The sequence below is a fragment of the Macrotis lagotis genome, chromosome X, assembly GCF_037893015.1.
Source record: "Macrotis lagotis isolate mMagLag1 chromosome X, bilby.v1.9.chrom.fasta, whole genome shotgun sequence".
Classification (NCBI taxonomy): Eukaryota; Metazoa; Chordata; class Mammalia; order Peramelemorphia; family Peramelidae; genus Macrotis; species Macrotis lagotis.
The window spans coordinates 267974147-267988956 of NC_133666.1; the positions used below are offsets into that span (position 1 = coordinate 267974147).

The 14810-nt window shown below is 37.4% G+C and overlaps 1 pseudogene; it reads left to right on the top strand.

The window, feature by feature from the left end:
- Positions 1–13748: 13748 nt before the first annotated feature.
- LOC141502278 (small ribosomal subunit protein mS40 pseudogene) lies at positions 13749–14509 on the top strand (annotated as a pseudogene).
- The last annotated feature ends 301 nt before the right edge of the window (positions 14510–14810 follow it).

Here is a 14810-nt window from a genome sequence, read left to right on the forward strand (position 1 = left end):
GATGGGAAACTGCCCAAAGGGAGGACAAATTGAACTCCTGGAGTCTCCTTCATCAGCTACTTTCCTTGATATCCCCCACCAATGCTTTGAAACAAGCTCCTAAAGCTTATCAGCACCCAGTGATTTAAATGATGCAAATATTATAGTAATGAATGATGCAGCTGACAGGAGAGAACAACTCTGAATCCGTTCTTCCACAGTCCAGTCTCCTGATCTCGGAAGCTCCCTTGTTTTTCCCACTGGTGTATTGCCTCAGGAGAGATTAAGACTTGTGTCTGTGTCAAAGCTACTAAATGAATTGGGGGAGTTTGCAGCAGGTGTGGAATAGGAAATCATTATGGAAATTGGGGAAGACAGTGCTGTCTCCCTCTCTGCCTTGTCAGGTAACCAATTTCCTTTACCTCAGGAGTGGAGTCAAAGGAAGCCAACAATTTTATTAGCCGTCACCGATTCAGGGATAAGTAGACACTCTAAAAACCCGAAGACTTCCTCACTATTTTCAATGGACTGTCCAATGGAGTTTAAAAATTCTCTTTGTTTCCACAATGCCCCCAAATCAAGTGCTACTCCAAAAGCATACCCACTATCAATGTAGAGGTTAATTTTCAATCTTTTTCCTAATCACAGGCTCTAGCAACTGCTTCCAACTCAGCCTGCTGAGCAGAGGGCAGTTACCATAGTAATGTCATAGCCAGAAATCAGTTGACCCTCCAGGTTCCTCATGCAGGAGCTATCCGGAATACTGTGAGGTCTGCATCAGGAATGGTGTTTGTAAGAGATCTTGTCTAGGAGTCAGTAAGTGATTCAGAATTGAGACACAATCATGATCAGAAGGATCACAGTTGTGGTCACTGCTCACAGATTAATCTGTTCCTAAATGAGGAACAATTTCTAGAAACTCACAGGGTTAGGTACATTAAGCTTTTTTGATGGTAACATAGGGATGAGATAGAAACTAGGTTTCAAGCTTTGTCAGATAACCACTTGATAAATGCTAGGTGTGATGTGAGGAGTGCCTCCACTGCAAGGCATACCAAGCAAGTCACTGGGGAGTCCAGTGGAAAATCCTCAGTCTGTTTAAGAATCTCAGATATTGCAACACAACCCTCCTTAAGCAGGGAGGTGGTAGACCCTGAACCACTGCATCCAGTTGTTTACTATATTATCCTACTGGCCTGTACCTATCTCCCATGTTTCTGTGCTAAAACTCCTACTGCATTGCTTTCCTCCTCCATTACAAACAGAACAAAAGGAAGTGAGTAATGAGGCAGACCCAGAGTCTGGGACTTAGAGAGAGATGACTTTATAGCCTGGATAGCCTCACACTGTTCTTCAGTTGGGCAAAGGGAGTCAGGGGTATGATATTGCAGAGCCTTGTACAAAGGGCAAGCTGAAACAGAAAATTCAGGCTTCCAAGATCTTCAATACCCAGAAAGACCCCAAAATGCCCTTAGCTGTCTTTTTGAAGAAGGGATAGGAAACTCACAAATTACCTTGATTCGGGAAGGATCAATGGAGACAGAGCCTTGGACTATAAGTATCCTAGAAATTTCGCAGAGATCTGACAAAAACTGTAATTTATCTTGAAAAGCTTTATGACCATTCACATCTAGGAAGAGAAGCTCTACAGCATCCTCTTTTCCTGAACTTAAATCAGGGGAGCACAATAACAGATCATCTACATATTGAAGGACTATTGCGTTATTGGGGGAGATAAAAGAGGTTAAACCATAAAATTTGACAAAAATAGAAGGGTGAATGAAAAACCTTGCAGCAATACTGTCCATGCAAGCCACTGTCCTTCCCATGTGAATGCAAAAAGATATTTGGCTGTTTAGATGTACAGGAACAGAGGAGAAGTAAGCACTACAGAGATCCGTTACAGTGAATATGGTAGTAGAAGGAGGAACATGAGATAGCAAGGTGTGGGGAAGGGGGCAAAACAGTGGCACTGACAGCTCGCAAATCATATTCTAATTGCCAGTCTTTGTTTCCTGCTTTTCTAATTGGGAAAATAGGAGTACTTCAAGGAGAAGTTCGTGTGGTAAATTAATTTATTTGTTATGTAACTTTGTATCAAAGGTCTAGCATCTTCAATAGCAGCAGGAGGGAAAAGGCACAGAGCCTTCCAGGGAAGAGGTAGAGAAGGATCTATCTGAACCTTCAGTGGAGCTACTGTAACAACCCTTCCAATATCTTGTAGGATCTGTGGTCCAGAAATCAGATGGGACCTTAGCAAGGGCCAGTGAATCCTCCCCATCAGACTGGGGCAGCAGAGACAGGGCTCCCCAGGAGCTAAGGTAGAGGAGCAATGATCTAATTTACAACCAGTGAATGTGAATCTGAGCACACAGAGAAAAAAAAGACAATATCCTAACCAAGAAGGTGACAAAGAGCTTTAGGAACTAGAAGGAAAGCATGCTGGAAATCATCCTGTCCCAGAATGACAGAAAAGGGAGCAGTTTTAAATGCTCAGAAAGGTTTATTGGACACCACCACCAGTTTACTGCTCGGGCAATTGATTTGAAAAGTAATTAGCTCACCTTCATACATGTCACTTGTGCCAGACTCAAAATCTGTCCTGGTTCTTCTTAGAGATCGCATTGATAAGTTGTCCAGAGGAAAAGTTTATTCTTTTTCAAATTCAAACCTAGATCTGAGTCTTGACACCATTTGCTGTTAACATAATTTTCTTAGGCTAAAAAATGAAATAATAAAGTTAATTATATAAAGTTTTATGCTTTATGATCTTACCAAAAACCCATAGGTGGATGGTATCCTTACAAATGCCAACACAGAATTAAATGAATAATCAATATTTATAGAATTTAAACACAGAACCATAAAATTCTGGCAGCCAACCAATCAGGTTACACATTTGTGCATAAAGGTATCATTGATTACTTTATGATTCTCTAACCCATCTATAAGGTCTGTTCTATGTCAGAACTGACAAAGATTCAATTAGCACCAGGACTACTGTCTTCTCTTCTAACTTGATATTTTATGTTGTTACTAGATATAATATAGATAAATAAAACATTAGAGTTTCTCCCTTTCTAAAATGTCATAAGTATAAGAATTTATCTGGTTATCTAACCAGAGCAGTTTCCTGCCTTCTCAAGATGGTCTTTCATTCTAATTGTTTACATAATCTGAAAGTCAAATTTACAGCTGCAATTAGAAGGGGACTAGGTTTTTTTAAACACAGAGTCTGCCTTCAGATTTATAATTAGATAGAGAGACAGACCTTGTTCGAGACAGAGGCCAGCATTCCAAACTTGCAAATCTCAACTAGGAACTGATAGAACAATATTTTATCAGAAAAATTAATTCTACAGTAAAGAATATCAGATTTAGAAAAGGTCAGCTCTCATACTTGAAAATTATCCCTTGTGGCTGTGCTACTTAAGTTGTGACTAATCAAACAATGAAGAATGGAAGTCAAATCAAGTCAACATGAATTTATTATGTGTCAGTTAACTGTACTACAGTACAGTAGTAATAGAAAAAAAACACAGACCTAGACACAATGGAGATGGAGAAGGGGGTATAATTAAAAAAATGAAACACTGGAGAATTAGAAGTAGAGCCTGGAGAAAAGTAAAGTCATGGTTAGCCTTGTCATTTTCTATAAAATAGAGGACCTGGAAGGAACTAGACAATCAGAAGAAATGACTACTTTCAAAGTGAGAAATACAGGGGTGAAATGTTTTTTGAGGATGAGGATACTTCTAGACATAATAGGGAAAATCCAGCGAGTCAGAAATGATGCTGGAAAGGAATGAAAACTATTTGACATTGATTGGGCTGTGGATTCAGGGGAGATAAAATGTCAAAAACTAATGAACTACCCTATTGTAAGCATTCCAAAGAAATGAGTATATTGGGATGGCTACGTGGTGCAGTGGATAAAGTACCAGCCCTAAAGTCAGGAGTGCCTGAGTTCAAATCCGACCTCAGATGCTTAATAATTACCTAGCTGTGTGGTCTTGGTCAAGCCACTTAACTTCATTGCCTTGTAAAAACCTAAAAAAAAAAGCGAGTGTATTAGCCTCTCAGCAGATTACAATAATTCCATGATTCTTTATTGCTGCACATTCCATTGTCTGTGTGGGAATAAAATAGTATGTTCTATACATACATACATGTATGTGGATATATACATGTGTGTATGTGTATATATAGAACTATAGACATTTAGCTAAATATATTTTATAACAATATTAATAACAATATTTATTTACATATTTATGAGTTGATTCATAGTTTATAAATATGCATTTAGTTCCTCAACCTCTACAATTCTATTAATGCATATATACATATTTACACATATATAAATGTTATTTAATACAAATTTAACTTCTTTGGTTAAATATATTCATATATAACATATACATGTATCTATATACATAAACACATGTATGGTATGTACATATAGACAATTATATGCATCTATATATGTGTGTATTTTATATGTATATTGATATTTATAATCAACCTCTATAGTTAGTACATGCATTTAAGAGAGCAGGGAGACTGTGTAACCTGAGTTCTCCCTAGGATCTGCTGATTTAATGTATCAGCCTAGCTCCTGGCAAACTCCTGGAACAGGGCCGGCAGCATCACCAATGATCTTAAGCTGGCATTCTATAGAACAAGATAGAACAACAGAATATTCAGCAATAATTTGCACTTGGGGTTGAACTTTAACAGTGAAACTTTGGGAGAATAATTAATGAGCTTGACATAAGGAACAAGGAAAGAGATTATAAATTAAGCATTTAACATTCTATCATAAAACTGGTGTCTCTGCAATGATCTGTGACATGAAACTGTCAAGGCATCAGTCTGCCCATGTCTCAAGTGCAGTCGCACATTGTTAACTAATGCTTTCTCTTTATTTAGGTAAAAAAATAACTTTCACCCCAAAATGACCACCCATTTTTTTTCCAAGAAAGAATATGAAAGGAGGTATCTGAAGTTATTAATCACTTAATGAACTGAAGGGATCCCATTTTTATTTATTATATCATCTGCTAGTCCTTTGAAGAAGATCATAAGCATTTAAGCAACTCTCTTCTGGGCTGAATTCCTTTCCTAATAAAATCAATCAATGATAAGTAAAGGACATTTTGCAATAGAGCTGTAGTATAGGGGCTAGAGGAAACTGGATTTTAAAATGAGGATATTTGGGTTCAAATGTTACCTCTAATAAAAAATTGTGTGAGTCTGATGAAGTAACTCTCTCTCTCTCTCTCTCTCTCTCTCTCTTTCTCTCTCTCTCTCTTCTCTCTCTCTCTCTCTCTCTCTCTCTCTCTCTCTCTCTCTCTCTCTCTCTCTCTCTCTCTCTCTCCCTCTCCCCACCTTCTCTCAATTACTTTGCTGTAAAATGAAGGGGGTCGGCCATGGCTTTTAGTCTCTTTTGGATCTTAAATGATGATTCCTTTCTATGGGAATGAAAGGAACTGCCTCACAGATTTTGTTGTGAAGATCAAATGGCATAATGTCAGTTAATAAATAAATATTTATTAGTTCTACTATGTACCAGACACAATATAAAATAGGGTTAATTATTATTATTATTATAAAAAGCATTTATGAACCCAGATAACCCTTGCTCAGTACTCTTTGAAGGAGATGTAATAAAATTATAATAGTAGCTCACATTTCTATAAGGTTTTACAATTTATAAAGCCCTTTTCTATTGCAAATCTGTGAGGCACATACTGAAGACATTACCATTCCAATTTTACACATGAAGAACTTGATATTCATAGAGACTAGGTGGCTTGTCTAAGGTCACACAGCTTGTAAGAATAGAAACTAGATTTGAACACTGCTCTCAAGGATCCAATGCTTCCTTTATTAAGACCACCCTGACAATTAGAGAAAAATATAAAATCAAGGGTTCCAAATCTGTGAAAGTGAAGGTCATTGAACTTGAGGATCTAGAAAATTTCTTCTAGCTCTAGATTCTTTGATCCCACTATAAGCCTTGTTTCAGAGATCCTTTCCAGACTCAGAGAGCCTAGGAAAACAGTTAAAACCTCTTATTTATCTGGTTCATTGTTCCTACCTAGGTGGAAATTTCCAGTTCTGACCCTTCCTCATCTTTAGCCTTCAATTCCCCTTATAAGCACTCAGGTTCACTAGACTTCAAAACAAATAACTGTTGCACTTAAAAGGTAAAAGACTCAGAAAGAACTTACAATTGAACTCAGAGAATTAAAAGACTCCTAGTGGTCTTTGACTTAGAGCTTTATTCTGGGTATGACTCCAACAAGGGAGTGACTCTGTATTTGATTCTCCATGCTGGTGCCATACCAATCATTGCTCTGCTCTTTTATCAGCCGCTATCCACAGGTTGCTATTTTCTGTTTCCACATGTTGATTAGTTATTTTCAGGGTCTACCTCTTAAGCATAAAACCTCTACCAGAATTATAGTTCTTTCACTCATGTGAAGTATTTATTGCTTCTAGTTTATATAGAATTTCTGTTAGCTTGCACCTAATTTCCATAGTCCCATCCTCAGTTAGAAGGTCTCTCAACTGACTTCAGAAATTTCTTTCTTTTATCATCCAGACAGGTCTCTTTTTCCACTTAATGTTCCATTTAATGTTATATAAGGCATTATTTAAAAGTGTTTGGAAGAGTTTGAAGGAGAGAGCAAGTGACTCCTTGCCTTTTCTTCTCCATCTTGACTCCACCTCTCACCACTTAATTCTATATAAATATCAAGATAATTATATGTCTCTTCCCTTCCCTATTAGCCAACCTTTGTGCCTCCCATTTGTATCAGTGTCTCTAAGGTAAATTGTTATGCAAATTACATCAGAGAGTCTCAAAAGGTATACAAAAGGATAGCCTTCTTCATTTGCTTTGATTTTTCTTTTCTAAGTAAATAGCTTCTAGGCTGATCTTATCTGAGTGTCAATGGATCTTTTTGAGGAAGACCTATAGCAAGCAATCTGGGCTTGAATTATTCTGTTGGTGTCATCCACTATTAGGAGCAGCTGGAAGACCTAAACATTTAGATAACCATTCCATCTGGAATTGTAGAGAACATCTTCCTTGCCATTGACACACACTCTTAGTGAACTACTCCCTGATGTCAAGACACAACCTTTTGAAATCCATATTCTCTTAGTAATGACTTGGAATCATGAATGCCATAATCAGAAAAATCATAACTCCAAGTGACCCAAATGATAAGGGAAAGACATATGAGGGTTGTAATTGGATTGCTACCATTACCAAAGATACATCGCATGCAATAAGTTTTATAAAAGATGTTACCAAAGATATGTGAGCCCAAAAAAATGAAATGGGCTGCTTGCTGGTCATGTAACCAGATGGTTAGCCTAAGTTTCACTAATATTCAAAAATCCAAAAGAAAATTTTTAGTGACAGAATATTTGTAGGACATGAACAAGAATGAGACATGGGAACATATATATATATATTATACCAGTGGAGGATATATCTATAATGATGAAATTAGGACTCCCTCCAAAAAGAATAAATAAAACAAAATTCATTTATCAACATATATACACATAGTCAACATATACACACACATAGACATATAAACAGACATATATAAATATGAAATGAGATGCATATATGTGTGTGTATATATGCATAGACATATATTGAATGCCTACCAATGCATTGTCTCATTTCATTTTGTATACCCAAGGTAGACCAGACACTCAATAAATTTTTGCTTAATTGAGTGTTAATTGATCAAAATATACTAATCATTTTTGTTTTGCTCAAAAATGTAAAAGAAATTCAGAGGAGAGATTAATATGAACCAGAGTAGGCAGGGAAGAGAAGGAGTTAAGACTGAACTAAAGAATATACATTTATAACAGTCTATTGACAGAAAAAAAGTTTGTTTAAATCTTGAGGTCCAGAACAACAGGTAGAATGTATTTTGATTTTTTCCCTGAGAGGAAAAAAAAACTTTTACTTTTATTTCCAATTTTCTTGCAAATTTTGCAATTATTTACCATTATTTCAGAAGTTATGTTTTAAGGAGAGAATTGTTCATTGGTAGGAAACTTCAGAGTTTAAGTGCAATTGTTTTGCCTATAAAATTCATGGTATTGATTTAATGCTGCCTGGAATCAAAGACACTTAAAAATGGGAGGGCCTTTAAAGGTCACCCAACTTACCATGGCCTATGTCTGCAGAAAATAATAGAAAGCTCAGCAAATTCAAACCAATTGTGGGGAAATGGGAGGGATGGGGGAAGGAATTGTTTTTGTAATTTATTCGAAACTACTAAAATTGATTGCTCCTTTTATTTTTCAGTAAAAGGAATTAAATTTCTCTCCTCACTTTCCCCTTCATTTAGAAGAAAAACAAATATTCATAATCAAGCCAAATCAGCCCCTACATTGTCCATGTGCAAAAATGTATGTATCATTCTACTCCTTACTGAAAAAGATATGGGTAAATACAAATCAATATGATCCTCTGGAATTATAGCATCCATCACAGTTCTTAAGTCTGTCTTTACAATGTTGCTGTTATTGTTGTTTAAATTGTTCTTCTTACTTCACTGCCTCAATTCATCATTTGAGTTTCTCTGAAATAGTCCCTCTCATCATTTCTTTTTGTTTGTTTTTTGCTAGGCAATGGGGTTAAGTGATTTGCCCAAGGTCACACAGCTAGGTAATTATTAAGTGTCTGAAGCTGGATTTGAACGTAGGTCCTCCTGACTCCAGAGGGGCTACTCTATCCTACTGTGCCACCTTGCTGCCCCCCCTTCATCATTTCTTATGCTACAACAATATTACATTACATTCTCATACCATAATTTGCTCAAATGACTCAAAAATCACTTAATTTGTACATTTTGACTCAGTGATCCATAAAGATTCCAAAAAGGGAAAGGATTCATAAGCACAAAAAGCATTTATAGTAGCTCTCTTTGTAACGCCAAAGAATTCCTTTGTTCTTTTTAGGTCAAAGAATCTGAATGAAACTAAACTGTTACTCCAAAATTATGAGATTTCAGAAATGCTCCATATCTTTCTTCACAGCTTTAAGCCAGGCTGATCATAAGAAACTCTGTAAAGCAGGAGAAAGAGATTCTATACTCCTTTCTCTCTTTACTATATCTATCTGCTAGTACCCTATCCTGCTCTGTCTTTCTGAAATAGTACACTAAATTCTCAAAATAGGCTCTTCTGGGACGACTAGGTGGCACAGTGGATAGAGCACCGACCCTGAAGTCAGGAGGACCTGAGTTCAAATCCAGCCTCAGACACTTAATAATTACCTAGCTGTGTGGCCTTGAGCAAGCCACTTAACCTTAACCATTGCCTAGCAAAAACTAAAAAAAAAAAAAAAAAAAAAAAAAAAGGCTCTTCTTCCCCCCTCTCCAGACAATTATTTCTTCAGAGTCCTGACCTTCTATTTTAACATAGCTTGACATCAGGTAGGACTCCAAAGAAATCAAAGGAAGAGAAAAGGGAACCATATGTATAAAGCTATTTATCCCAAAATTGTGCCTGATTGTTGCCCTGTTGGTATGAGCAAGTCCATTAAGGTTGATCATTACCCCCATGTTGCTGTTAGGGTGTACAATGTTTTGGTTCTACTCATCTTGCTCAGCATCAGTTCATACAAATCCTTCCAGGCTTCCCTGAATTCCTATCCCTCCTGGTTTCTAATTGAATAAAGCATCAGTCATCAAAACTGTCTGGTACTGGCTAAGAAACAGAGTGGTAGATCATTGGAACAGATGAGGTGCAATAGCAGGAAGTAATTATAGTAATCTGCTGTTTGATAAACCCAGCTATTGGTATTAAAAACTCTTTCTTTGATTAAAAAAAAACTGTTGGGCAAATTGGAAGTTAGTATGGCAGAAACTTAGATTAGACCAACATCTCACACCCTATACCAAGATCAGATCAAAATGGATACAGGATCTAGACATTAAAAAAAATAATATTAAAAGCAAGCTAGGAGAGATCAGGGAATAGTTTACCTGTCAGATCTATGGAAAGGGAAGCAGTTTATGACCAAGGAAGAGATGGAGAACACCATTAAAGATAAACTAGACAATTGTGATTATATTAAATTAAAAAGCTTTTGTACAGACAAAACCACTGTAACCAAGATCAAAAGAAATATAGTAGATTGGGAAACAATTTTTATAACTAATATTTCTGACAAAGGACTCATTTCTAAAATGAGAGAACTAAATCAAATAAAAAAAAAAAAAGACAAGCCATTCCCCAATTGACAAATGGTCAAAGGATATGCAAAGGCAATTTACAGATGAGGAAATCAAAGCAATCCATAGTCATATTAAAAATTGCTCTAAATCACTAATTATTAGAGAAATGCAAATTAAAACATCTCTGAGGTACCACCTCACACCTCTCAGACTGTCCAATATGACCAGAAAGGACAATGATCAAGGTTGAAAGGGATGTGATCTGGGACACTATGACATTGTTGGTGGAGCTGTGAACTTATACAACCTTTCTGGAGAGCAATTTGGAATTATGCCCAAAAGGCAGCAAAAATATGCATAACCTTTGATCCAGCAATACCACTATTGGGTCTATACCCTGAAGAGATTATCAAACAGGGTAAAAACATCACCTGGACAAAAATATTCATAGCAGCTCTGTTTGTGGTGGCAAAGAACTGGAAATTGAGTGAATGTCCATCAGTTGGGGAATGGCTTAATAAACTGTGGTATATGTATGTGATGGAATATTATTGTTCTTTTTTCTCTTTTAAAAGGGAGCAGGAAAGAAAAAGAAAATAAATATTTGTTTATTAAAAATAAAAAAAGATGGGGTGGCTAGGTGGCATGGTGGACAGAGCACCGGCCCTGGAGTCAGGAGCACCTGAGTTCAAATCCAGCCTCAGACACTTAATAATTACCTGGCCGTGGGGCCTTTGGCAAGCCACTTAACCCCATTGCCTTGCAAAAACGAACAAACAAACAAAAAAAAAAAGAAAAAGAAGAAAAAAAAAAAGAAAAGAAAAAAACATGTGGGGTACCAGGATTCAGGTTTGAATGTTATTTATCAGATGGGTGACATCAAAATCTGTAAGCATTATAGAGGTGATATAATTTTAAGGTCCTAGGATTTCATCAATGTGGATACTCCTTCTACTGAGTTAATCAATAAACATTTATTAGGCATCTGTTATATACCAGGCACTCTGCTAAGCACTGGGGTTAGGAACTGTAAAAGATATTCCCTGATCTCAAGGAGCCCACAAACCAATGGAGGAGATTCAAATTGCAAATAATCAGGGGAAGAAAGAATTAAGAGGATTGGGAAAGGTTTCCTATAGAAAGTGGGACTTGAAGGAAGACAAGGCACTTATGAGAAAGAGAAAATGAGGAATTCTAAGAATGAAGGACTCCCAGTAAATATCCTGGTTGTCTCTTTCAAAACAGCAAAAAGGTCAGTGTCGTATTATAGAGCTCATAGAGACCAAGGTAACCTATAACACTGGAAAGATAAGAGGCAGAAGGCAGGAGGTAAGTTATGAAGAGCTTTGAATGCCAGAGGATTTTATCTGTGATCTTGGAGGTAGCCACTGGAATTTATTGGGTAGAGAGGATGGCATGGTCAGAGCTGCACTTTAGGAAAATTTTTTTGACAGCTGAATTAAGGATATACAATAGTGAAAGAGATATGTGGTAAACAGACCTACTAGTAGACTACTGGAATAATGCATGTGTGAAGTAATGGGGCATGCACCAAGATGGTGGCAGGAAGATGTTATAGTTGAAATTTGAACTAGTTGGAGTGCATGACTTGTAACTATAGGTGGGAGTTTCTAAAGTTGACTGAAGAAAACATTATACAAGGTTATATTTATAATTGGGGCTACAGAATTCAGGTGCCACCCAGTTTTGCAACTATCAGCCCTTCTTATTATTATTCTTATTCTTATTCTTCTTCCTCCTCCTCCTCCTTCTCCTCCTCCTCTTCCTCCTCCTCTTTCTTCTTCTAGTTCTTCCTCCTCCTTTTTTTATTAAGCATTTTGTTTTTAATTCCAAATGCTCTCCTCCTCTTCCATCCCAGCCTGTCTAACTTCTTGATTTGCCTAGTATCTATGACATTATCTAAAGACTACTTTTGCAGAAGTTTTCTGAGTTATTTCACTAAAGTCAATAGTGGACATTGCCAAATGTCCGGGGAGCAACCCTACTACATCATGTTCTGGCCTCAACAATTTAATAATTGCGTAAATTTGTGAGTGTATATGTGTGTCAGAATAAATGAAACTTTATTATTAGTAAGTAGTGAAGATGGTGCATTTTTTTCTGTTCTCTCCACTCTCCCAGGAAGAGGTGATGCTAGTGAATACTTGGTTTCCCCAATGTATCCCCCAATCAAATGGCAGGAAGTAGTTGTAAGTAATTTGAATATCCTATCCACTCCTTCAGAGGAATTCTCAGGCTCTTGAGAGGTAACTGGGAGAAAATTAGGTATATTAGATGCTTCAGTAAAAGACACACTCCCGGGTACCTAAGAGTATTGGAAAGAATCACTATATCTAAAATTGATGTCAGTAGCAGAGATATAACAAGGATGGAGTATATAATCCAAAATTTTCAATTCTAAGACTTAATATTGCAAATATTTAGAAATGTAATTTATTAAATAAAATTTTGAATTTGACATGAGAAATGGGGAACGATTAGAAATTTTTGAGCACAGAAGTGATATACTCAAATACATGTATTAAGAAATTTGATCTGTAAATAGAGAACTAAAATGTATTTGTTTTGAAATTATCCATCATCTTCCATTAGTACTTTAAACAAGATTTCACAGTGAAACCAGCAGAAAGGCTTGAGGGAGGGGACTTTAGGGATTGATGGGGATTCTTTTATCTTTTATTACAAACACTCTATGATTCAGGGGGGTAAGAAAAGGCATAAATTTCAATTCACAGGTTATCATAAAAGTTCACTGGTTACTGCAAAAAGTGCACAGGTTAATTCACAGAGTTCTTAACTCCAAAGAAAATGAGTTTTTAAAGAGATAGTTAGGTTTGAGTAAAGAAGAAACAATTACAAACTGGGCTGGTGAGAACATCAAAGATAATTAAGAAAGGAAAAAGGAAGGGGACAGCCATGCCACAGATAGCTGGACTGGGATCACATGGATTCAGAAGCCTGGAGAAGAAAGTGGATAGAACTTTTATGGGAAGGCAGGGAGGAGACAGGGGAGGGGTCAAAAATTGACCCACCTGGACATGACTGGAGTCAGGCAGAAAGATTGTGCTATCATTATCCCCATTTAACAATTGAAGAAACTGAGTCAGAGGTTGTCAACTTTCTAAGGAGTCACATAGGTAGGGTCTGAGATTGGATTTGAACTCAGGTCTTTCTGACGCAAGCCTGGTACTCTGTAGACTTCGTCATCCCCTAGATGCCTCTAATTCCAACATGAAAGCTTCTGGGCATGCCCAGAAAAGTCACTGGAAAGAGGAAGAGGCTTTGCTGACAGTGCTGAGTTTATAGGATGGAGAAAGACTAGGTCTCCAACACCTTTCTTCTGACTGTTCCCAATAGCAGACCCTAAATGAGCTTAGCCTCTTGATACTCTTTCATTTTTCCCCTTTGTCTGCTGTGTCCACTTTTTTTTGCCCATTGAACAGCAAGGAGACAAAAGTCACACATTCAAGGGAAACTATAATTTTTGTAAAAGTGAACACATGCCTTTCTTAGCTATGCACCCACATGGCAACCTTTCTACTGACCTTGCTGCTTAGGTGGCTCTTGGACCTCACACCTATCAGAGGTGTCCACTGGGTGCAGGCTATTCCCTGAGCACTATGTACCAAAACTCCCCCAGAAGAAGAATCTTCTATTCCTGTCTTCCTCATCAGGATGGTCCCTGGGAATATCTGGAGACAGAAGAATACTTGATACAATACAGCTCCCATCCAATCTGGGTTGACTATTGAAGAAATCACAAAGGTGGCATCCCACCACAGCGAACCCGTAAAACATGCATTCGAGGAAACAAAGTTGCTGGGAACCCTTGCCCCATCTGCTGAGATCAAAAGCTCCATGTGGACTTTAGAAATGTAAAGCTTTTGGAGCAGTTTGTCTGTGCTCACACAGGTGTCATCTTCCATACCCCATACACAGGTGTGTGTATGAAGCAGCATAAGAAGCCAACATAGGCCATTCTGAAGGCTAGAGATCATGGTTTTCTCAGTTTTCACATCCCACTGGTACAATCACGGGATATTGATTTCAGCAACTCCGGTGGAGCTGTGGGGTGTACCCCAATGGCTCCTGCCCTAGCTGCTGGTACTTCTTGGTATCCTTGGTACAATTGGCAGCAGCCACCCAAGAGAGAGCTGGTTCGTCTTCAACATCTTTATCAAAGTCACCTTAAGAAAGAGAGTGAATTCCCACCTGAAATGATTCCCATAGTTCCATCTCAAACTAATAATCTCACTGAGGGAGAAGAATCCACAAATGTCCCCTAGAAAGGAAGCTACTAGAAGGAATGGATGTACTCTGGTGCTCCAGAGCTTTACAGGATTGATGTCAGAAATTCCTCAAGAACTGATCCTTATCTCCCTACTCTTTTTAGAAATGGGTAGGACAGTAGCAAGTTTTGACCTAGAGAAAGAGAAAACAGGGAGAAGGTAAAATGAAGCATGTCTAAACAAGCATTTCTGATCTATTTCTCTTCTACTGTACTCCTTCCCCCGCTCCTCATTTTTAAGTTGCTAAAGGGTACCTAACTTGTCAAGTCAACTTTTTATAATAAAAATTCTTTTATTA